Raw genomic sequence first — 27,033 nt, forward strand, 5'->3', positions numbered from 1 at the left:
ACTAGTAAAGAGAAGTTTAATTGAATATGGAGGTATGGATGACATGACGGTAGCCAAAAAATTGGTTTGTATTGGAGCAGATGGAGCTTCAGTAATGCAAGGTCATAGGAACAGTCTTTGTACAAAGATTGAAACTTCATTTGCACCGTACATTACTTTGATTCACTGCATGGCTCATAGAATGAATCTATCTTTTCAAATTATGAGCAAGTTTGCTTTAGTTAAAAAAATTGAAATTTTAATCAGGGAGCTCTACTCACACTTATGTCAAAGTCCCAAGCGATTTATGGAATTTCAACACTTTGCTGATGGAATAACTGATGGGAACAACCTTCTCAAGGATAATGATACCAGATGGATCTCTTTGGATGGTCCAGCTCATCACGTATTTTCAGAATATCCATCCTTGATTGGACTATTTCACACAACTCACGACGAATCAGATCAACCAAAATTTCTTGACCTTCTTCGGAGGTTAAGTAATTTAGAGACACTCTTAACTTTAGTAGCTCTTATGCCCATGCTAGACGAAATGAGGAATATTATGAAGGCTGCCCAAAAAAGAGCTCTGTATATTGCAGAATATGCTACGCTATGTAAGATGACATGCATGACCCTCGACAATCTCTATCAAAATAAGCCAACACTATCTAATCAAAAATTTGTTAAGTGGTGGACACTCACACATTTGAACAATTGTGATAATTTTTTACAAATCGGTGCAGACAGGGAGGTATGTGCCAGTGTATGGGGAGTTTAGATACCAATGCACTTCTATGCCACAGTCAACCCCGAGGAACTAGGAAAGCACCCGAGGAAGCAACTAGCAAGAGTTACAAGGGAAGATTTGGATAAGATTATTGAAACTATAACTACTTCTGTGAAGAAAACTACATATGATCTTTCCTCACAAATTAGAAGCAGATTCCCTCCTAACAACCTTCTCAAAGCCATGTCTATTGTGTTTCCTCATTATTGGAGCCTCAATATTGCATCTAATTTTTGAAGTAAGCTATTGATTTTGATAAAACAATTTTGCATATCCAGAGAATTGAATGGAGTAACTATAAATGGAATATTAGATGAAGTTACACTATGAGAGAACAATATGGAAAAATTGAGAACCCCAGCGAAGAGGGATTAGTAACAAGGCATTGGAAAACTATAGCTAAGAACTCAGCATTGCATGATTCAATGCCAGAATATTTGAAGCTTGCTAGTTTATGTCTTACCATGATATTGGGTTTGGTGGAAGATGAGAAAGTTTTTAGTGCTTTGGGGTTCCTAAAATCAAAGCTAAGAAATAAACTAGACAAAAATTTGGAAAATTGCTTGAGGTTCTATACATCTAGGTATGATGTCCACACTTTTCCTTACGATAGGGCACTGCAAATCTGGAGGTCCAAATGTGAAAGAAGAGGTTTGGGAAACACTTCAAACCAAAGTGCCAGTGGGACTATTGACTCATGTACTAGACCTACTGGTAGCATTGAGATGCAGTTCAACAAAGGTATGCAAACTCCGAGTGAAGAAACCACAGACAAGAATCAAGAAAGATCTGAATTTGATGAGGATGAATGACAACTGTAAGAGATTGGTATTTATTAATCTTATTAATGTATCTCATCATTCATATTACAAAAGAATATTACTTGTTGCAATTAGAATTTAATATTGATTTGTAATTGTATTTTTCAACTTTCCATTTCCAGATTTAAAATAGCATAATAATAAAAAGACCATAATGTGTTTATTGATACAAAGATGTTTATTGTTTATTTAGACATGTTTGAGTCTCAAATCTGTGTGATACATTTCAGAACCATATGATACAATTCATTCAATAGTAATACACATGTCGAGAACTTAGATTTTCATTAATTCTTTCAAAATATAGCCATATGATACAATGCATTCAATAGTAATACACCAATCTGTGTGATTCTCTATGCAAATTGCAAAAGTGAATAAAAAGTTTCAAAACCCTTTGCAAATGACCCTGAATTCTCTTTTATAGAAACAGAGAGCAAGAACAGCTCCTGTGTGATTCTCCAATGTCCATGCAAAAGTGAATACAAAGTTTTAGAACCCTTTGCAAATGACCCTGAACTCCCTTTTATAGAAACAAGGGAGCAACAACACCTTCAGATTGAATTGCAAGTTTGCAATGTGTGAAGACTCAACATCAAAATCACAAACTTAACACAGATTTATATTGCCATCACAGACCATATTAGCAATTTAACATCTGCTACATGTCTGATGTCTCATGTTCAAAAAATAGAGTTCAAGATTAAATATTAATTCATGCCATGACAAATTAAATATAGATAATAGCAGTCCCTAAAACCTAGTAATCAGAAATAGAGAAATGCATAAATATTAAAGCAAGGGAGAACTTGAGAATACAAATTTACTAGCTGAAGTTTTGCACCATGCATCATAGATTCATAGGCTGGATTCACAAAATAGCAAAAGCGAGTGCTAGTTTTTTCCTATTCACAAAATAGAGTTATTTCAAGCGATGCCAAATTCCAAATAGAAAAAACATAAAACCTTGAAATTAAGAGTAAAAGAATAAAATTGTGCAATACATACTATGATTCTTAAAAATTTTGTGCCACTTTTTGTAGGGTGCTCCACTCTTTGTCTGATGGAAGGTCAATATTCTGTAAACTATGAAAAGTCAACTACAACTTCGTCAACATTCCATATTTATAAGATTGACTTGACATCATTTTTTCACACAATACCGAATTTAGAGTTGTAAATGGCTAGATGAATTCCAAAAAGCTTTGGGGAGTTGTGTCCTTAGGAAGCAAGACTAAATCAGACTTCATTTTTATCTCCATGTTTTTTTTGTAAGCTTCTTTTCCAATGAATTTATTGATGGGTCAACAGTCTTAGGAAAACCAAGTTTAATCAAATTATTTTTCTTTTCTTGCATTTTAAATATCTTTTTTCCACAATTTTCCATAACTTCTGGTGTTTCCCTTAGTTTCTGGCATTTTTCAATGATAGATGATGTCTTAACTATGGCATCAATATGGCTCTTAATTCCCTTGGATGCCAAGTACTTGTCACTAGAACTGTAGACTACTTGCAGAATCTTTTGCCATATCCTCTTTTGAATAAACATGTATGCTCTTCTCAAAGTGCCCTTTGATTTTCATATAAATTACTCTCAGAATTTCATTCAATTCAAACCATTCACACAACTTGTCACTCCTCTACATTATTTGCCACCAAATTTTTTCTTGTATATACTTCGTTGTATTTTTCATATTATCTTTCAATCTATCCTCCAAAGTTTTTATTTTATCATTTGTGTTGTTCGGGTCTTCTTCCATTTGTGCACATTTTTTTCTTTCTTCCTCTACTTCCTCTTGCAAATTTTTTTCCTTTTCCTTCCCACGATCCAATAGGTCTTGTATATTTCTCATTTCGGCAACAGCAAACTCATAACTTTTGTATAATTTTTGAAAATTGGCTCTTTCCTCATCAATTTTTTTACTACTTTTAGCAAGTTTTTCTCCTTGCAAACTATTGGTAATCCTAGTCAAGCACTAGTAGTTTTTTTGTGGGTCATATGGTGACATAGGAATACTAGAGGCTCCAGTTCCACTTATTCCTGTGGTTTTAACTAATGCTTGACTAGGATTACCAACAACAATTCCTGATCCTATCCCACTGTCATTGACACTTTCATGTGTAGTTTTCATAATATTTTTAGGTGTGTGATCTGAAGCTGCAAATGATTATTTTGTAGTGTCAGTGGTACTTGATATAGGATTCTTAATAGTATTAGTATCTACCACTAGTGGCCTCTTGCGAGAGATATTTTGTTTTAGCCCTTGTCCAACAACAAGACAACTAGTATCAGTAGTACTAGTAGTACCCATGCCAACCCCACCAATCATAGCGTCACTTAACTGAACAATAATGGGAATACTATCCCCATATTCCCCACTTGTGGCAGTGGCAATTGATTCACCACCAATGGGAATACCATAATGTGGTGGTGGTTGTGGATTTGAACCTAAAACAAATGTAGGTGAACCCTAAGGGTAATGAGTAGTACCTATCCCTGATGAATTTGAAGAATCAAGTCCAATGATTGGTTTAACAAGAGCTTTTGATTTTGACTCTGATGGAAGTTGTACCTGAACTAGATACCAAATGCCCTCTCCTCTGGCACTTAGACCACTACCTTCAAAACCCATTTTTTTCACAATGCTTGCCCCTTTGCTATATTTTTCTTTCATGGACTCATTGACTGCACCTAATATTTTAGGGACTATAGTAGTTGTTGGAGTGGGCTAAACCCCATACTCATCATCATCTTCACTCTTGTCATATGCTATTATGGGATGCTCCATATTCCACAATTTGCTAAACTCTCCATCCTCGTCGATCGTCTCAAATTATGCAATGGTCTTTGGTTCACCGAGATTCTTCCTAATAGTCAGAAAATCATTTATATTGGTTTGAGTCCAAAAACTCTCTTTACATTTTTGTAGAATTGATTTAGGAATTGATTTCTTAGATGGATTAGCAGACTTTAGGTAGAAATTGTAGGACCTCCTATTTTGGATGCCCTGGCCCTCCTCTGTTGTCCTCTGTGTGTGAAATGCCATAATTTGTGATGAAATTTCTTCTGTTGAAATGTTATTGTCAGTTGCAATTTTCTCCATCTCTTTTTTAACCTCATCCCAAGAGTCCATGTTTATAATCTTTTCTATCAATGGTTTACTTTCAAGTTGACATAACGCTGAACAATTCCCATTTTTCTTAAGCCTTGCTTGAACTACACCAATTGGATCATACTGTCAGAGACCCCCATCACCAAAGTTAAAAACTATCAAAAAATTATGTGCCACATTGAATTCTTTTCTCTCAAATGTGAACCCTCCACATGAGAAAGGAAAGGAAGGAAATATGCTCTTCTTTTGTTAACCATGGAAGTGCCTATCTATTCTCTCCAATTTCCATACATACTCCAACGCAAATACCCTCTCTATCACATGTATTGGAAGTCTGTATGGTTTTACTACCAATCCATAAAACCTTAACGCAGTGAATTCTTCCATGAAGAACCAGTCAACCAATTCTATTTGACTTCTGAGTTGAATGCAATCTCTACAAGACACATGTAACCTAGGCATTGGAGTGCTTGTAATTTCATTATACATTGGTGCCAAAAAGAAGTCTACAAAATGGTTGTAGTTCTTTCTGTTATAATGCATCCTTCTCTTTGGTGTCCATTCATATATTGGACACTCTGTTCTCTTCCCAGTCTTCTCATCAATCTTATGGTTCACAATTTGAAGCTTGTTGGTCCTGAATATTGCATGATACTTGGATAGAAGGAGATAGCACAAGTAGGATGAGAACCTAAATGTCTTACAGGAACCTTTTTTTATCATTAGTAATTATTTTTGCATGGATTGAACAATGTGCTCAATAAAATTATATCTTACTGGCTGACCTACACAATGGATATTATAAATCATTTCAACAAGGCTTGCACCCACTTCCCTATCATTTTCCAATCCCAGGCAAAATGACAACAAGGAAATAGTATCCCCAACCCATGGAACAAAAATGTTAGAATCATAAGGAGGCTTATGATTCTGATCCAACACAATACCAATACCACTCTTTATTAGAGCTTTGATAAATGAATCTCTGCAACTTGGACCAAGTCTCTCATAATTCCCTACCATCTTTCCAAGGTCAATTTGGACGTTTGAGTTTTGGGCTTCAAATCTTAGGTTCAAAAAACGAGCAAATTCTCCCTCGTTTATGGATAGAATTTCCTCTTTTGTATTTTTATTGACAATTGATTTTTTATCTTCATCATAATTTTTGGTGCAAACCATGACAAAATCAAGTCAAGGGAATATTTCAAGTAACACCATGCTTCCCAATCCAACATCCCACAATACAATTTTATATGTTCTTTGTTTTAACATTGGGTGGAAAATAGTAAATTTTGCCCTGCATGCATCTACCACCTTACTAGATAATGCATATCTAATATCTATGATACACTTTTCACCATGGATAGCAAGGTCATAAATATCATGGTATTCATCAATGAAACCTGGTGTTTTAACCAGTTCGGTTAGGTACATTTTGTTTTTCACTTGGCTTCCTATTGAACTACTGCTTCCTATTTTCCCCATCGTTGTTATTGTTAATAATTCAAAATAATGCTAGATAAAAACCTAAAAATTGCTAACCCTCAAATTGGACCACAAGATTAAAAAAAGAAAAAGAGGCAGGATGTAGGTGTTCTAGATTTTACCCAAAATTTCTATTTCACTAGATTGGCGCAGACGGTCTCTGATGCAACTTGCATTCCTCAATCTAGTAGCTATTTCTGAATCTCCCCCAATTTACAGGTTTATCCATGAAATGAAATACGATTATGATTTACAAGTCTCTTATTTTGAAAACTCTGAAAAGTACAAAAGTAATACCTAAAGGGCAAAATATCTAGAATAATATTGTAATTTTATTAATTATTATTGTTGGTGTAAATAATTATTCATCATGGATATTATTACACTTTACTTAAGTTTACTTAGGAAATGCATTTCATAGTAGTTTGGATATGAGACACTTGGGTGTTTGTGCCACATTGGGATAGTGTGTGTAGGAGAAATTCCACCTTTTATGGTGTTGATCTTGTTATTACACTATCATATCCACTTATTGTGGAGTGATAATTCCACCTTCGGTGGGTGATCCACCTCATGTGGAATATTATATTATTTCTCCTACCTACCCACACCTATTTCCTACCTACCCTTGTTTCTCATTGAGCCACATGTCATATTTGTGTGCTCATACATCCATATGGCCTTGCCTATATAAGTAGGCCTCTATTAATTGTATTTGTTAATCCAGTTGATTATTGATCATTTTCTATTGATGAGAATACAGTTTATTCTTGCCCTATATTGTGTCTCTATTTTGTACATTTCATTGAGCTCTTGATCTTGGCAAAATCTCACATGGTATCATAGCCATTGGGGCTTCATTGATTTGTCTTGAAGAGGCATATCTGAGGAGCAGCATCTTTTGAAGGCATCCTAGACCAGATCCGACCTCGCCATTGCGTCCAAAGGCCATTTCCATGAATTTTGGTTATAAAGTCGGCCTATTTTGGTGAGAAAAATTGTTTCTCCAATTTTGCTACTATTGTACGGATTTACAAATTTTTTATTAATTTTTTCAAAAAAAAATTTAATTTTCGGAAAAAAAAAAAAAAATTGAAAAATCAAAAAAATTGAAAAAAAAAAATCAAGTTTTTGGGGGGTCCGCAGACCCCCCCCCATGACCTGCTGTACCTGTAGATTGCAGGTCTACGCACCCATACTACCTGCTCGTCCCGACTCCACACGCAGACTGCCGCCGCCGAGCCGAATGCTCCCGTGTGCATCTCCCGTCGGCCGCGCCAATCTCCAGTGGCCCCCGCAGCATTTCCTGTCCGTGCTGTGTACGCCGCCGACGTCCACGTGCCTCTGCCAGCACTCGCACCCGTCGAAGCCCGCAGCTGCGGCCGCCATGTCCTCATCGTGCCACCGACTGTCGCGTCGACTCCTCCCGACACCGGTGCCTACTCCTCCTCTCCGGTGCCTGCTACCAAATGCCGCCGCCGCTCGAGTGCCTCTACTCCCCCGCAGCAGCCAGCTTCCCGCCGCTTCGGCCGCTTCCTCCCGCCGGTGGTAAACCAGACCAGAGGACCCGTGCCGCCACGTGGCCCGCAGGTACAACCCGTACAACCAATTCATTCACCACGTCAGCTTTCTGTACAGTTCCACACAGACTTCCATACACACAGTCATAGTGCCACATCATCCATACGGCTGCACAGTCATCTGCCCAGTCAGTTGTCTGTATAGTACGGACGCCTAGTCAGCAGAGGGTGAAGTTTTTGCAATGGTCATACGGTCGTCAAATTTAACACAGTGACTTGATGACATCAACGCCACATCAGTATTTTTCAAAAATTTGGTAGGCCCCTCTCATTTGCATTTTTGATTTTGCAGTTCAACTTCAAATGGCCATAACTTGCTCATTTTTGCTCCTTTTTGGGTGCAATTTTTTTTGAAATGGGCTAGAATTTTGTGCTCTCCGTAGTGGTGAAGAAATTTTTTGATTTTGATACATGGATTTTTCAGAAAATATATTTTTTGGTGACTATACCTGAGTAATCCTAGTTTTTGTAACTTCAGAGGCTTCGTTTAGGGTCATACGACCTCCTTTTCAGGTGCCGTTTTTTTTGAAAGTGTGTATTTTTTCATCTACTTTCACATGATGCTATTAGATTAATGCCATTGTAAGTAGAAATTATAATTTCAGATTTTGGCCATTTTTGGCTCTCTTGGTACTTGTATATTTGCTTGAATCTCAGTTAGATTCATTGCACTATTGATTGAAGTCTCTTGTATCTCATTTGAGAAGTTGTAAAATTTGCATCATAAGTCCACTTTGCCTTGTTTTGCAAGTGGCTCATTGTAATCGCACTAAGTATAATGTGCCAAAATAATCACTTTAGGGGGGGTACTTTGATTGAGTGAATTTGGGGGGGTGTCTCTTGTGCTTTTGTGCTCTTGTGTTCCTTCCTTTTTGCTGCTATGGGTTCTTCTAAGTTTCCTCTCTTAACTCCACATAATTATGCTACTTGGAAAATTGATGCATGGAGTAAACTCATGGAAAAAGGACTCACTCATTACATTGATGGAACTATTGTTGCTCCAGCTGATCCTAAGGTTGATCCAGTTGGTCACTTAGATTGGCTCACTAAAAATATCATGGCAATTGGTACCTTAAGAAAGTATGTATCAAAGGATCTCATTTTTCATATTGAGAAGTGTACTCTAATCAAGGATGCTTGGCAAAAGTTTCAAGACTTGTATGGTCAAGTTGATGAGATTAGGGGATATCAAATTGATAGTGATCTCACCATGTTAGATCCCAAGAACTTTGATATTATACAAGATTATGTCACTAAGGCAAATGAGTTGAGGGCACAACTCAAAGATTGTGGCATTGATAAGAAGGATACTCAATTGATATTCAACTTGATAGGCAAGCTTCTACAAGAATATGCAGCATTTGTTTCTAGTTTCCAAACCCATAGGATGACAATGGGTTCAAGCTACAAAATGCCTACATTTGATGCTTTCAATGAAATGTTGATGATGGAACAAACTAAGTTGATAAGGATGGGCATTCGTAAGGCTTCTAAGTCTCAAGCATTAGTGGCAAATCAAGGGAACAAAGGAAATCAAGGAAAGGACAACTCAAACGAGAAGAAATGGCAATCAAAGCCTAAAGAAAAAGCACCATCTTCTCCACAATAAGGAGATTCATCCTCTTCCAAGAGAGATAATTCACCAAAGAGGGAGAGACCTACTTGTGCTTATTGTAAAAAGATTGGTCATGAGGAACATCATTGTCATTCTAAGAAGATTGATGAGCTCACACATATCATCAAAAAGCATAACATTGATTTGCCTAAAGTCTACAAGAAGGATGATTCATCAACTTCCACTTCCTCACATTCAAAAGGAAAAGGGCAAGCATTCATGGCTTCTACAAGTGGGAAGACTCACTCTTTTGGAACAAGAAAAGGAAAAGCTCTATGTGCTACTATTAGTCATAATTCAGAGAGATGGCTTCTAGATTCAGGGGCTTCTCATCATATGGCATCTTCGCAGTCTATGTTCTCTACATTTGAGCCTTGCACCATGCCACATATTTTGATGGGCAATCATACATACATGGATGTGATTGGGAAAGGATCTATTGACATTGGGGATAACTCCTTCAATATGTGTTGTGTGTACCCCACTTGACAAACAATCTCCTTTCTATCTATCAAATCACACATGGCGCAACTAAGAGAGTTGTGGAGTTCACACCTCACTCAATTTTCATTAGAGACTTGGAGACTAGAGCTATCATTGCAACTGGGGTGGTTGATCATGCATCTCAGTTATACTCCTTTTCAGATTTTGTTGATGATGATGATTTCACATTTGATGATTCTACACATGATGATCACACTTATTGTGATGGTTCAGATTTTGAGGAGAACTTTGGACACTTGAACATGGGGATTCTCACATGTGACCCCATTCTTGAGTCTTGTATTTCATCTCCTCATATTGATATCGCATCACCTATTGCACCTGATGATGTAGATAGTGCGACAGTTTTGCCTTCAAGTGATTCAGTGCAACAGGATATTCATTGTCTTCCAGCTTCAGATTCATGGGATGATTACTTGATAGACATTACAGGTTTGTTTGTGGAATCCTACATTGCAGATTTGGGAGACATCATTGATGACATTCATCTTCTCTTTGATGAAGATGATCCTTCTTCAATTGTTGCGAGGGAACACTCTGACCCTCTTGTTCATTCTCTACATGATCACTCTTTCGAGGTTGACATGATTGTGGATACTTATGTACAGCAGTTGGAGGAGGTCTCTTTATGCTTTGAGGAGACACATGAGTCTTTGGACATTGTTCTACATTCATCTTCACTAGATGTTGGAGTTCCTTTTTCAGCAGTGTGGCACAGTTTGCCACCTTTGGAGGGGGTATCTTTCAACATCGACATGGGGACACTTGAGCAGTTTTCAGAGATTCCTTTCATCATGAGTTTTCTTCATACATCTTCCCTTCATGATTGGGGAGACTTCATGGATACACCTTTGGTTTTGCTTCTTCCTAAGGGGAGGAATGTTGTTCGACGTTCGTGGAGCAGTTTCTTCATACATTGAGCTTCTTCCATTGGTGCATATTCTCCATTGAGGGGGGCTCACAGTTTGACTTCTCTTCTTCTCTCATATGGGGGGCACTTTTTCCTCACATGGGGTTTTGTTCCTCACATTCTTCTATGAGAGTTCTCTTGTATAGCTTTCATCTCTCTTTTTGGGGGAGGGTTTTTTCCCATTGGTTTTTTCTCTCTTTCCTCACTTTGTGAGAAATTGCATTGCATTGGTTTTCATGCATTTGCATTTGTACATGGGTACCTAACATGGCCTAGTAGTCGCGACCCATCTTGCATTGCTTACTTGCATTGTAGACTTAAGAGCATTCCCCTAAGTTGCACTTAAGGGGGGTGTTGGTGTAAATAATTATTCATCATGGATATTATTACACTTTACTTAAGTTTACTTAGGAAATGCATTTCATAGTAGTTTGGATATGAGACACTTGGGTGTTTGTGCCACATTGGGATAGTGTGTGTAGGAGAAATTCCACCTTTTATGGTGTTGATCTTGTTATTACACTATCATATCCACTTATTGTGGAGTGATAATTCCACCTTCGGTGGGTGATCCACCTCATGTGGAATATTATATTATTTCTCCTACCTACCCACACCTATTTCCTACCTACCCTTGTTTCTCATTGAGCCACATGTCATATTTGTGTGCTCATACGTCCATATGGCCTTGCCTATATAAGTAGGCCTCTATTAATTGTATTTGTTAATCCAGTTGATTATTGATCATTTTCTATTGATGAGAATACATTTTATTCTTGTCCTATATTGTATCTCTATTTTGTACATTTCATTGAGCTCTTGATCTTGGCAAAATCTCACAATTATTAATAACTATTCGATGCCAAAGGACAAAACATTCATTACTTCAGTATAAATTCTGAGGGCATTAAGAATCATGTTGTAATTTTATTAATTATTATTAATAACTATTCGATCTCGAAGGATAAAACATTTATTACTTCAGTATAAATTCTGAGGACATTAAATGTAAAACGTTCAATTCCGGGCCAAGTTCTCACAAATGTGTTCACTTTCTACATTCGGGCCGAAATCCACCCTAAGTCGTTGATCACCTATTGTCAGATGTCATGGGTCACATGACTTTTGCCATTTTTTTGGGCACGTCACCATACTTGTGCGACTTTACGAGTCTGTTTTTCAAGTCTATTTAATAATTTTAAACTTCTGCCCGAAAAAGAGCTTTATAGACTTAATTATATTTAATTAAATTTAAAATATTTCAATTCTGAGTGAAGTTCTCACAAATTTCTTCACTTCCCACATTCGGGCCAAAATCCACCCTAATTCGTTGATCTTTGCTCATCCAACGGACGATGGTACTAGTTGTTAGTTGTCGTGGGTCCCATGACTTCTGCCAGTTTTCGAGCACGTCACCATACTCGTGTCACCTTTCTGGTCTTTTTTTTAAGTCTGTTTAATCATTTTAAACTTCTACCCGAAAAAGAGTTTTATAGACTTAATTATATTTAATTAAAGTTAAAATGTTCAATTTCAGGCAAAGTTCTCACACATGTGTTCACTTCCCACATTCAGGCCGAAATCCACCCTAAGTCGTTGATCTTTGTTCATCCAATGGACGATGGTACCTATTTTCAGATGTCCTGGGTCCCATGACTTCTATCATTTTTCTGGCACGTCACCATATTCGTGTCACTTTTCGGGTCTATTTTTTAATTCTATTTAATCATTTTAAAATTTCGCCCGAAAAAGAGCTTTATAGACATAATTATATTTAATTAAATTTAAAATGTTCAATTCCAGGTGAAATTCTCACAAATGTGTTTACTTCCCACATTTGGGCCAAAATCCACCCTAAGTCGTTGATCTTTGTTTATCCAATGGATGATGGTACATGTTTTCAGATGTCATGGGTCCCATGACTTCTGCCAATTTTTTGGCATGTCACCATACTCATGTCACTTTTTGGGTCTATTTTTTAACTCTATTTAATCATTTTAAACTTCCACCCAAAAAAGTGCTTTATAGACTTAATTATATTTAATTAAATTTAAAATTTTCAGTTCCAGGCGAAGTTCTCACAAATGTGTTCACTTCCCACATTTGGGCCGAAATCCACCCTAAGTCATTGATCTTTGCTCATCCAACGGATGATGATACATGTTGAGTGTTGTTACATGTCGTCGGTCCCATAATAAGAGACATTTAAATTTTAAAGATGTGCAATAGATTGAGATAACTATTAAATATAATGTTAATATTATTTGTAAAAATTTGAAATTGAAAAATAGTATAAAACAAGAAACTTAGTTTCTAGAATAAAACAAATAACTAAATAAAAATTTAAATTTTGATATACAATTTGAAAGGTAAAAGTTTAATATAAAAAAGAAAACATTCAATATTAAATCTAAAATATTAATTTAAAGTTTAACAAAATTCTTTAAAAATATGTTTACAATATATAATTTTAAAAAATAGTTTAAAAATTTATATAAAAGTTCAACATAAATTTAGTGTAATATAAATTTTAATTTAATAAATAAATAAAGAATAAAAATATACATAAAAGTTCAACATAAATTTAGTTTAATATAAATTTTAATTTAATATAAATAAAATAAGTAAGTTTCATATAATTAAAATAAGTAAATTTAGTTTAATATAAGTAAGTTGGAGTTTTAGTTCAAATCTTAACTATATATTTATAAAATTACAATCAACCATAATCAATGTACAAATAATTAATGGAATGAACGGATTTTTATATATATATATATTAAATATAAAGGAAGAAGCATTACATAAAAAATATCGCAGTATTAAATTTATTTCCATTGTTTAACAAATAATTGAAATAATGTAGCTCATATACAAAAAGAATTTGAAAAAAATTAATTAATAAAAATGAAATAGAATTATAGAAAGCATTTTTATATCCATAAGACTCTAAGAGGTAAACTGAAACACACTGGAATTTGAAAAATTCTCATTAATATTTATGCTTTGGAAATTTACAATTTTTACATCTGAAGACTGAGACTTGAGTCCCTCAAAAACTTAAAAGCCAAAATGAGTGAGCCACTGAGCCTGTTAGGTTTTGAGGACATAGGAAAAAAAAACTACTAGGGGCCCATGGGGTGGGGGGGGGGCTAGGACACAGGTATTTGATGGCTTACAACTTTGTCCTAATAATCTGGCCCTCCTTCCATGTAGAATTCTTCAAGCAACATGTAGTTTGGAAAGTCATCCAGGAGCAACCATTTCCAGAGGAATTCCCTACCAATCCGCGCTCACTTCCTGTGACACATCAACTGCTCCGCATTCAGGTTCAAGAGAAATAATTGCCTAGCCACTGGCACTATTTGGTCAGGGAGGAGAATCTTGGATAATTCACTCACCCAAGGGATCCCCACCCCTACTTCTACAAGGATGACAACAGTAATGTCATCTCCAAGGAAGTCTTCCTTAAAAACCTTCCTCAACAACATCAGCATATCCACCTTGTCTCCTTTGAGGTCCAGAAGAGACTCTAAGAACCGGGATGTAATGTCCATGTTAACATGGTATCTATTTTTGTTTCGCAAAAACTCTCTACCTAGCACCATCCAAATCACCTCATTGGTGAACGACCTGACCTCCTTCAAGATTTATTGGAGGGTTTGGTCCTTAACGAAGCCCAAAAAGGCCCTCTAGTCCTCTGCAGAAATGCTTCTCAAGCAGATGGGAGTGTCCATCTTGAGAAAATAGATTAACAAATTAAACAACCCAAGCCTATAAACCTAAACCAGGGGAAGAATTTAAATACCGTGAGCTCCAAAGATTTATCTACCAAATGGCAAAGGCTAATTGAAGATGAAAGAAGTAGAGATCGTATATAAATAAAGCTCTTGATTGTAATAATTACTTCTCTAACCGTATTAATTGCTTTAAATTTTTTTAAATCTTTCGTATCTCTACAAATCTTTCCCATAAGTGCACAAGTGTATGAAATTGGAAATAGCTATAAACTAGTAGGGTTAGTGCAAGAAGCTGAGTCCACTTTTTGACCAAAAAGTGGAAGTGTTTTCCCTGATTTTCAGATTTTGTCTCATTTGAGCTTAAATCTTGAAACACTTAGAGATTGAATCTTGGAAAAAGTCAATAATATAAAAGATAGCCCTCTGAGTGTGCTTTCCAAATATGTAATTTATTTTAATACTCACATAATAAAAAATAACTTTTGGAATGGAGTTCTAAAAACTATGTTTTAAAAATGCTTGTTTCGGGACCATACCATGCATGTGTACGACCCACACTTTTTGACACAATTAAAATTATTTTCTCAAACCATTTTGGGAAATGGTTTGTAACTCACTGAAGATTAATGAGCATATTTTTCTATATTTTTTTTTAATATTTTTTTTTTAATAAATTTTTTAATGACCGTAATTATGTTTTTAAAAATTTGACATGTACGGCCCACATAATTTGATGTAAACTTAACATTTTTTAAATTTTTTTTTAAATAGAAAATAATATTGTGTAGATTGATGACATATAATTTTTTTTTCAAAATTCATTGAAATAAAAAAGTTATTAAATTAACAAAATTAGTTAATATTTCAAGTTTATGGACCTGATTTAGTATAAATTAAATGAAAAATAGTTAAAATAATCAATTTTTAAATAAATTTACATATTTAGAATCTAGACAGTATAATCTAAAATGGGTTTTAATTTCGTATAAAAAATTCTCTAATTATAGGCACGTAAATTATTTCAGAAGATCATATTTGCGCTTTCATTCATGGAGATTTGAATTTGCAAGTCCATGTCTTAGGTGTGGCCATCCCAGGCCTATCCCGGACCTAATCCCGAGCCAAGTGGCAGGTTGTGGAATCAACATCCATAGAACGAGCCCCCATTTTCAAACAAGGGCGGCTTGTGGAAAAAATAGGAAAAATATGATTTAGAAACGGGGGCCCGTTTTGTTTAAAAGTGGGCCCCCATTTTAGAACAAAATGGGGGCCCACTTATTTTTTCTTTGGGCCCCCATTTATAAGAGCATATTTTACAATGCGCGGACTTCCGCGAATTTGTGACTCATTACCTTGCCCTTTCCCAATACCAAGTTGGCAAGTACCACATTGGAAGTCATAGCGACATAGTGGATTGCAGTAAGTGAATAGATATATATTAAATGACCAAAATGATCGATTGTGATTCGTGCCATTTGATACGTGTCTATTGAATCCAATTTCATTCTGGTCACTTTCTAGTGAGCTATGTTCTCTTCAGAAAATTGTGCCGAAATAAAACTTCAGCCATTGATCTACGATCATCGAACGGTTTAAAATCATTGATGGCTTGTAGGTATGTGTCACCCTTCACGTGTCAAAGAGGCCACACTTATTGATACATCGTGCAGAGTCCAAACTCAATGTGATGTGCCTTGTCTATTAATGGTAGTGAATTCATGAAATCACCAATAAATTATATATTTTTCCATAAATAACTAAATATTCGCCAAAACAAATTCAATAATTTTCAAGCGGTGGATAAAAATTGCCAATACATTTAATTAATTTTTTCTTCGAAGTAAAATTATTTGCCCATACAATTATATATTGGTTCCTTTTAACAAAAATTATTTGCCTCCTACAATATATATTTTCCCCATAGAACAAAGTATAATTCGTCAAAAAATTATGGAATTTTTCATACCCTAGAAAAAAATAGCCAATACAAAATAATTTTTTGCCCTATTTTGAAAAAAAATTTCTCCATCCATATGAAAATTTTCCCCCAAAAAATAATGTCTGATTCACCAAGATTTTACATAGTTGCCCGAGGGGTGATTTCTTAAAATTATCCCTACATTGAGCCACATATCCTTAATGTGTGCTCTCATTTCTCTTGCTCTTTCCTTTATAAATGATTTTATTATACATTTTATTCATCTCAATATCAATTATCTTTTCCATGTAATTTTTCTTTGTTGTGAAGGTGAATTCATAGTTTGTGTTCTTCGCAGTGAAGTCAATACTCCAATTATGAATAAAAAAAACATAATGATGCTTACTAGAAAATAGTATATGGATAAATATAAACAACAAATAGGTCAAATTGGGGTGTAAAGTTGGGGTTCTACCCGACTCTTATTTAGGTCTTCCCCTCTGCCATGATCCGGCCCCAGATTCCTTCTGGGTGAATGTTATTGATAGATTCCAGATTAAGATGACTGGGTGGAAAGGTGCTTTGTTAAGCCAGGGTGGTAAGCTCTAGCTACTCAAAGATACACTATAGAGCCTCCCAGTTTATTCCATGAGTTTATTCAAAATTCTCGTCAAAATTGCTGATAGGCTGGAAAGAATTCAAAAAAAATTTGTGGACAGGGACTGGAATTAAGAATAGGTTGCATCTTGTGGCTTGGAAACAAGTTTGCCTTCACAAGTCCATGAGGGGGTTGGACATTAAAAATATGAGAGTTTTCAATAAATCCTTGATGGCCAAGCAATTGTGGAGATGTTGTAAAGAGAATAATGAATGAATTGACATTTTCAAACATAAATACCACATCCAGGGTATCCAAAACATGCTGGAATCTTATGACCTTCCCAACTCTGTCCCTGATTTATGGAGCAATTTCTTTGGTTCCACCAATATTATCTTGCATGGTTGTAGATGGGTGTTGGGGAAAGGAACTAAAATCAGATTTTGGGAGGGCTGGTGGATTAGTGATGGCCCCCTTTCAGATTCTGTTTGGGCTCTTCCTTTCAAAGCATTATGTCTCAGAAAAATTGGCTCCTGGGTGGCTGATTATATTAGAGATGGAGCCTGGTTAGATCTCAAATCTATGGATGATGCTTTGATACCTTTGCAACCTTGGTTAAATTGTATTCATTTCCCTCACTCTCATGTGGACGATGAAGTTTTCTGGAATTTCTCCTCTTCACGGAAATTCAAGGTTGTTGATGCCTACAAGTTCATCTCTAGAAGTTTCTATCCTTCCCCCTTCTGGGTTGGTATCTGGAATAAGCTTTTAACTCCAAAAATTAACATATTTTTTTGGCTTTTCATGCAGAGTAAGATTTCTACCATTGACAACCTTTGCAAAAGAGGTCTTCCTATAACTAATAGATGTCTCCTATGCAAAGAAGCGACAGAAAATACTGGTCATCTATTGTTGCACTGCTCTTTTGCCATGGATATATGGAGTTTCTTCCTTGATATCGGGAACATTGATTGGGTATTTCTCGATACCGTTTAAAGGATGTGGTTTGAATGGAAGTTCCCCTTCGACAATGAGGCTTTGGGATTCCTCCAGAATATGTCTCTTCCTCATATTGCTTGGGGTATTTAGAAAGAAAGAAACAATAGAGTTTTTAGAGATTTGGCATCTCCCGCGCTTGTTGTGGCTATTAGAATTAGAAATGCTATCAAGGACAATTTTCTTCACTCTTGTCCTAGTAGAAGGAACGAACATCCCCTCCCTACTCTCCAGGATGAGTGGGATACTATCAAACGGTGGCAAATTGGTGGGAATATCTCCATTCCTGTGTACAAAATAAAAAAATGCAGACATAATTTTCTAAGGCATCCCCCTCTATGGGATGGATCAAAATCAATATGGACAGGGTGGCTAAAGGGAATCCTGGGCCGGCTGGGTGCGGGGGAGTGGCTAGGAATCATATGAGTCTACTGGTTTCTGCGGTGACACTTCGTCTGGGCACCCAGTCCAACCATTCTGCGGAGGCCAGCACTGCCCATTTAGGGATAGACATGGCTAAAAGGAAAGGATTTAGAAAGGTCTAGCTAGAATCTGACTCACTTAACATTATCAACTATTTGAATGGGCACACAGATCCTAATTGGACTATTGCCAACTTGATCAAAGCTTGTTGTGAAATGATTAAAGAGTTGAATGAATTCAAAATCTCTCACGTATTTTGGGAAGGCAATAAAGCAGTGAATTTATTGGCCAATATGGCGATGGGCTATGTGGCGGAAAAATGGTGGAGCAATCGGGACTCTTTCCCAAAAAACTTGTGTGACCTAGCATATGATGATACCATCCACTTGCAGTAATTAATAAAGAACAATCATGATTTTATTAAGTTGTTGGGGAAATGGTTTCCTTTCGATTTCTCTATTCGAAGATCTAGAAACTACCCTTGTGCCTGTATTTTTTGTCTTCTTGTGTGGCCCCTATCCTGCTTCTATTTGGAGACTTATCTTGTGTAGCCCATTTCTTGCTTCTATTTGGCGACCTGAACAATTATGGATGGGGACAAGAATAGGCAAGAACAACCCACTTTTGATAAATGGAAGAGAAATAAGGAGGTGTGGCAGGAAATTGTTGATGGGGGGATGGTTCCCTTCTTGGAAAGACTCGATGGCCCTTCTCCTCTGCTCATGGAAACATGTGTCAACGGGTGGAAGAAAGGTGTTTTGAGGGCTTATGGTGCTAAATTTCAGGTGGATGAAACCCTGGTGGCTACGATTACGGGTTTGGCTATGAATGGCAGAAGGTTTTACAGAGGCAGAAAAATAGGGAAGGAAGACATGGCGAATTTTTTTATAAAGATAAGGAGCATTTAAGAGTTAATAAAATGGTAGATGGTGGCTACAATAGAAAGGACCTAATGGCTCCCTGGGTGGATATGGATGAATTCATTATGAGGTACATTATGCTTGATGGTAGATATGCCAGTATCTTTTCTTATCATTTTACCATCTTAAATCACTTTATGCATGGCAAAGTTATTTCGATTCCATTCTTTCTGGTTTCTTCTTTGGAGAATAGTCTAGAAAAATATGCTAAGAATCTGAATAACCCGGTCCTCCATGAAGGGCTTATTGTGCTCATTATGGAGTATGCCAAAGCCCATGAAGTTGTGCCCTGTCTCTCTGAGAAAGACCAAATCTCTAATACTGATGTTCAAGATGTCTTTGATATGGATATGGAGATGGAGGATAGTCAGAGCGCCAAACCTCTTGCTGACCCTGATTACAAGCTGGTTGAAGAGGGTGAGATGTTGGTCACTCCTGGTACCCATAGCAGCAAGAACCCCCCCAAGATGGGCTGCAAGTAAAAATAAATTGACCAGCAAGATGGTTTCTCAAACTAAGCCTTATTCCAAAAAGAAGAAGTTAGTTTCTAAAGACTATGGTCCCGAGACCTTGGACCAAGAAATGAAATTGGACATTCCTCTTCATGTCTTGAAGGAGAAGTAGGGGAATTTGCCTAAAGATGTGGATAGTAGCTTACAGAAGGAAAGTACTCTGATGAATTTGGTGATGGAAGCGACTTGAACCCTGGAGAACCGCTGGAAAAGGGTGGGGAACGAGATTGATACCCTCAAAGAGAGGATTAAGGAGATAATTGATATCTTCACTGATTCGCGTGAGCCTAACAAAATGAAGAAGCTCGTGATCATGACCCAAAAGCTTTCCCATGGTGTGGAGGTTACAAAATATAATCATGAGCAAATAATTGAGAAGGTTGAGCACTCTATAGAGGAGATCAAGAATAACCTTAAGAATCTGGTAGACATAAGCAATGAGGCCATGAAAAATAGTATGGAAGGGATGAAAAAGATTAATGCCATGGTGGCGGAGTGCAGATCCAATCCTATTGACAGTGATTATCCTCGTGACAATAATAGAAAGAAAGAACTGGTTGGTGAATACTCTGCTATGGGTGGCATTAAAACTATGGGCCCTAGTTCCAGGACCAGGAGCAGGAGCAACAATAAGGGTACCTCCAGGTCCATTATGGAGTACTTGGAGGAAATCAATAAGGTTACCATCTAGAAGAACAAGGAATTGGTGCACTCTCTTAATTGATTTTTTGTTTGTGCTTTGTTTTGTTGCATATTGTTTCTTTTTTCTTTGAGCTCGGTCTGGTGTGTTCACCTATTTTGCTGATGGTCAGGTTTTGTAAAACTCTTGGTTTCGGGTCCATGTAAAATCCTTTTATCTTTATAAAAAATAAATAGGTCAAATAAATTTATATGCACACATGCATATGGAAGTAAGATATGTCATTAATGAGAGGATCACATGTAGAGAAGAATAAAGTAAAATATAGGAAAATAGGTCCAACCTTGTATAATATTGCATCATTTACTATTATGTACAAGTATTACTTAAGACATTACCACAAAATAAATAAATACACAAATAAGAATAAACTAAGAAACTATCTAATCATTCACATGATTCTATACTCATCACACTTCTTAGAATGTTAAATATAATAAACATTTTTTATTAAATATCATATTTTATTTATTTATGTGAAATAATTCTCTATTTTATTTTATATTATTTTTTTATTTTTATTATTTTGCTTTCTAAATATTGTTTTTTTTTTAATCTTTCATAATATGTACCTTTATAATTCCCTTTATTTACATATTATACCTTTCAATAGTAGTTGTTATTTCTGTATATGGTGAAAATGGATAACAATAATAACAATATTGAAAGACTATAATGGATTCAACCACTAAACCCTAGCCTAACAATGAACAAAGATCCACCATAACATATGAAGATAACCTAAGACAATGCAAATAACTCAAAATCACAAAGATTATACCATCACATGTCCAATAGGGTTTTTGATCTCCATTCTTCCTATCTCCATTGATCTTGCTTGATATATTTGCTCTCAGATTTTGTATGCACAAGAGCTCAACAAAGAACGGAATGTGGTTGCAAGTGGAATTGTAGTGTAATCAATTGATCAAGTAGTTAGGGTTTGATAATGAAGAAAGCATCTCCTTAAATAGAAGACACAATATGAAATGGAGGGTTAAGATTGAGAGGTGTAAAAAAGGAGGTCGGCTAGGATTAGAGGGTAGGTATAAGAAATACCAAAATAATGAAAGAGGTAGGTAGTGTAGGAATTAAGAGATGAATGACATGTGTCATGTGTAGAAAAAGATAATGAATTAATTAAATAAATAAAGATTTATTTAATTAATAGAAGAAGTAGGACAATTAAATAAATAAAATATTTATTTAATTTAAGAAAGGGATAATTTAAATAAATAAATGTATTTATTTAAATGAGAAATAAGGCTAGAAGAGGATAAATGAATTAATTAAATAAATAAAAATTTATTTAATTAATAGAAGAATTAGGCTTAGATAATTAAATAAATAAAATATTTATTTAATTAGACATGACAATTTTGAGTGTCTACATTTTGCCCCTCTTTGAGACAATGCGGCTTGTCACGTTGTTTCAAAGAAGATAAGATGAACTGATACAGAGTTGCCCCAGAATGGGAATGATATGCCCCCTCGAGAGATTGGGTGAAAAATGTCTGAAAAGATTGCAGACAATCTCTCGATAAGAAAGACAGGATAGAATGGAATAGCAGGATAAAGTGACAAAGTCACGGGATGAGAAAGACTGACTCGGGAAATGAAGGCCAGGGCTAGGGTAGGCTATAAGATAGACCACGGGCAAAAGACATCCTCATTGTCATCCACACCCTTAGAAGATCACAGTGCAGAGCGAGAAAAGAGCAGCAGCAGTCAGCAGCGATGGCATTCATTCATAGATTCGACCATGTCCGCCGATTCTAGTGACCAGCCGATGCAGGAGAGCCGGTAAGTACCCGAAAACCTCCTCGTACTTTCACGCATTTCGAGTTTTGTCATAAATGCATGTTTAGGAGCAATAAATGTGCTAGGAATAGGATATTTAAAAAGTGCAAAAATGTGCAACCGCGTCTGTGTCAGCGCCAGGCGCGTCTGTGTCCAACAGGGGCGTCTGTGTCGGGTCTAGGCGCGTCTGTGCCTGGAACCGCGTTTGTGTTGAATGCGGACGCGTTTGTGAAATGTAGCAGCGTCTGTGCTTTTTAGGAGCGTTTATGTAATTCAGGGGCGTCTGTGTTCCCTGGTCGCGTTTGTGTCTGGCATAGGCACGTTTGTGTTCATAAAACGCGTCTGTGTTGCAGAAGTGCATTTTTGCAGTCGATAAGCGCGTTTATGAGTTAAAAGCGCATGTGTGTTGTAAAAGTGTGTTTGTGTGTTTAAATGCATGGTTTTAGTCTTTTAGGTCAAATCGGCAGTTCTGTGATGAACATACGCTGTCGATTGGATAAGCTGCTGAGAGGATACACTCAAGCAGGTCCTCTAGGAAGATTAGGATAGATCCAGGCACTTTGTGATGAACAGGGAGCACCAAGATAGGCAGCACTTTGTGATGAACAGGGAGTGCGAATGTGAGTGACACTTTGTGATGAACAGGGAATGTCATACACGTAGTACTTTGTGATGAACAGGGAGCACTACTAGGATAGATAGCAACACTTTGTGATGAACAGTGAGTGTCACTAGGATAGATAACCAGATGCATTTAAGTAGCATTTTATGATAAACAGTGAATGCCACGATAACTGACAAGATTGATTGTGTGACTGCAGGAGTATTTGCCGATGTTAGAGTCACGGGAGAGATTCCCGTTGACTCAGAGACTGCGACCAGAGTTGTCGATCCAGGACATGATTTCCATTGAGGAGATGGGTCTTACACATATGCTCTATGTGCCTGAGTTTCGGGCAAACATGGGGTTGCTGACTGCGTTGGCCGAGAGATGGCACTCGGAGACGTGCATGTTTCACCTGCCGATGGGTGAGATGACAGTGACATTGGAGGATGTATATAGGATTTTGCATGTCCCTATTGATGGAGAGTTGATTCCCTATGACCGTGACGGTGACAGGGAGGCATTGAGACGGGTTTTTCAGGATCCCGATTTGGAGATGCGAGCAGGTCATGTAGCCTGGGATACCATGACTGCCATAGGATTAGCATTGCCGGCAGTTGTTGGGGGAGTCATCAGTGGGTATTTGTGTCCAGACAGGGCCACACGAGGATTGGCAGTGGGCTGGGGAGGGGCATTGGAGACGCTGATGGCAGAGCACACTAGGTATGCATGGGGGCCATGTGTCCTGGCACATTTGTATTATGAGCTGCATCAGTTTGTGTACCACGGATCAGTGGGTTTGGGCTGCGGCGTGACTCTCTTGCAGGTGTGGGCCTATGAGTACCTTCCCATCACACGGCCCATTCATTTCAGAGGCAGAGGACAGGGACAGAGTTTCGTGCACCTGTATGACATGATCACATCCCAGCCTCGGATTGGGAGATTGGAGCATTGGAGGCGAGTCATTGATGATATAGACATGGTCATCTGGAGGCCGTACCTGGGGTGCGAGGAGTGGGAGGACGATGCCTTGGAGCTACCATATGTGTTTAGGAGCAGGTATCTGATGGGGCGGACGCCTTATATTCTAGAGAGGCAGCTGGTAGATAGGGTGTGCAGGCAGTTCGGGCGGATTCAGCGGATGCCACGAGGCTCGGGCATGTATGCCCGGACAGTCAGAGATCAGGTGCAGTTTGGCCCACTGTTATCATATGATCAGGCAGTGACACAGTTAGCTGAGATGATGTCGATGCCATGGGACATGTGGCCAGAGGTAGATGATGCAGGGATGGACGCAGAGTACTCTGCGTATTGGGCAGAGCATCCATTTCCCAGATTGACAGATCCGACAGAGCCACTGGATGGAGAGGGTGGAGGAGATGATGATGATGGAGGAGGGGATGGAGGTAGGGGCCGGCGGAGGCAGAGGGGAGTGGTGGGAGAGAGGCGGGTGGCACCTCGAAGGGAGGGAGGACAGGAGAGAGCAGCTCCGGTGGTGAGAGGACGGGGTGGACTGCCCCTACAGGTGCCAGCAGCACAGGGTCCTAGACAGGGACCGAGACAGGTACAGGCAGAGGGACAGAGACAGGTGTAGCCACAGGTACCTATACAGGCACAGGGACAAGTGCAGGCAGAGGTTGAGGGACAGGCACCTGTAGGGGAGGAGCCACAGGCGGAGGCAGAGAGCGGAGACTCTGAGGAGGATGAGGTGTTGAGGCTGCGGGAGATCTGCCAGGGCCAGGCAGATGAGATTGAGGATTTGGTGCGGGAGAGGAACCACCTCAGGATCAGGGTCCGAGACACAGAGCGGGAGAGGGATCAGGCCATCCAGAGATACACAGAGGCCGAGACAGCTCTGAGGGCAGGTAGGCGGGCAACAGAGGATGCAGGGGCAGGCTACGCGTATGTTTTGCGAGCCGAAGAGGAGATCGCCTACTGGAGGGACCTATATTATGCAGCCGTGCCAGCAGATCAGCGGGCTAGGAGCTTCCATAGATCATCGCGCACAGCGACGGCTACGGGAGGGAGCCGCAGGAGACAAGCATCCAGCGGTGGAGTCATGGGGCCTCCACCACCACCAGAGAGACAGGGGGATCCTGGGGCGGGTCCATCTATAGCTCAGACTCCGTCGAGGCGAGGCGGCTCCGAGGGAGGGAGTTCCTCATAGCTATAGTGGGCTCCCATTGTATCAGTATATGTATCATTGTTGTATTGTAGACACCTGCGGGTGATTCTTTTGTAGCCATATGATTCTTTTGACATCATTGTATCATGACACTTTTTGATTATATATGAGAGATGATCCATTTTTGCGGCAGCTATATGCATGTGTACCTTATGTGATGAAATGTTCTTATGTGATACATGTTTTATGATATGGATGCTTATATGATGCAATGCAATATATTTTTGTTCTTTTATGTTGTATATGTGATGCATGATGCAAATGTGAATGTATGTAATGCAAATGAATATGATAATGCAAATGATTATTTACCTAATGAAAATGTGAGATGTGCTAACATGTGTTGTATGCAGGATGTGATGCAATTGTGATATCTATATGTATGTATGAAATGCTTATATGTGGTGATGCAGGTGTAACTATATGAAATGCAAATGTTTTTGGTGTGTCATTATACTTAGTCATGTGATAGCGGGCTACGCGGACTCGAGAAGGATGATGGAGATCAATCAAGAAAGGGGGATGGAAGACAGAAGAGATGAAAGTGAAAGAGCTTCTTGTGCATTATCATCATTGAGCTTTATTATGGCAAAATAGGTTATGACAATCGAGGCATATGTTCGACCCAGAAAGTCATTGTACCTGTTTGCATGGAGATAAGACAGTCACAAACAAGGAATGCCCCAGTTCATACTAGACTCACAGTGTCCTCATATCCTTGGACAAGTCATAGCATTACTAAGAGACAATCCACAGACAGCAAATGCAAATAGGTGACGATACCCCATCCTCGCCTTTCTAGTCAAAGACATCCTGGAGATAGAATCTCTAGTCAAAGACATCCTGGAAAAGCTAAAAGACATGTCACCAAAAAGATAAAATCAAAAGAAAACCAAGACTCGACACCAACATCCACTGTAGTCCTCAAGTTTAGTGTCTCTTGTCACTTGTTTAAGTCTTATTTTGATTGTGGTCACAATGTTTACTTTCACAAAAAAGGATAGATAGCATTGAACCATATGTTGTCTGAGTCTGTTGAAAGATTTGATTTGTTGAAGCCCATTGTTGCTGCTGTGTCTCATCTAAAACTGACTGAATCCATGAAACTGATACTTTATTGCGGAGAAGATGAAACTTTATTGTGGATCTGTGATGCAAATGTTGCTTTATTGCGGATTGTGCGTGAATAGACTGAAGGAAGCTGGAAGAAACTGTACTCCTTGAAACATGTGATGTTCTCAGTTCCACACCCATCACTAGACGTAGGATTGGCCGTAGTCACAGATAGGATCTGATTTATTATGGATGAAAAGGGGATGAAAAGGGAGGGTTATTATGAATGGCTAACCAATCTTAGGTAGATCAATAACAAGCCATGATGGGAATGGGTAAGTTTATTGTGAGTGAATAGGTTGTGAGTGTGTGCGAAGTGAAAGGATGAAAGAGAATCCTGAAGGAGGGAGGAGCAAAATCTCTACGCATAGCGCTGGTGACCCAGTTTTCACCATGGTACTTGCCCAGGGCGCCACCGAAGTGGTTTTCACCGTTGGACGAAATTATTTCTCTTTACTTTTTTCGATTTTTCAATTTTTTTGTTGTCACAAGGCGCCTGTTTGCCAGGTTTTCACCAAGTAACGATTTTTTTTGTTTTATAATTTTTTTTGTATTTTTGAAATTTTTTTGATTTTTTTGTGTTTTTGAATTAGGATATTCCGAAGAGCTATGTGTAGAACCTGCGAAGATGCATGTTGTTGATAGGATCCTCCAAAGGTTCACCTTCTGTAGTAGAGAGCTGATATGCCCCAGATCCATATGCTGCTGTGATGATGTAAGGACCAAG

The sequence above is a fragment of the Cryptomeria japonica genome, chromosome 11 (assembly GCF_030272615.1).
Source record: "Cryptomeria japonica chromosome 11, Sugi_1.0, whole genome shotgun sequence".
Taxonomy (NCBI): Eukaryota; Viridiplantae; Streptophyta; class Pinopsida; order Cupressales; family Cupressaceae; genus Cryptomeria; species Cryptomeria japonica.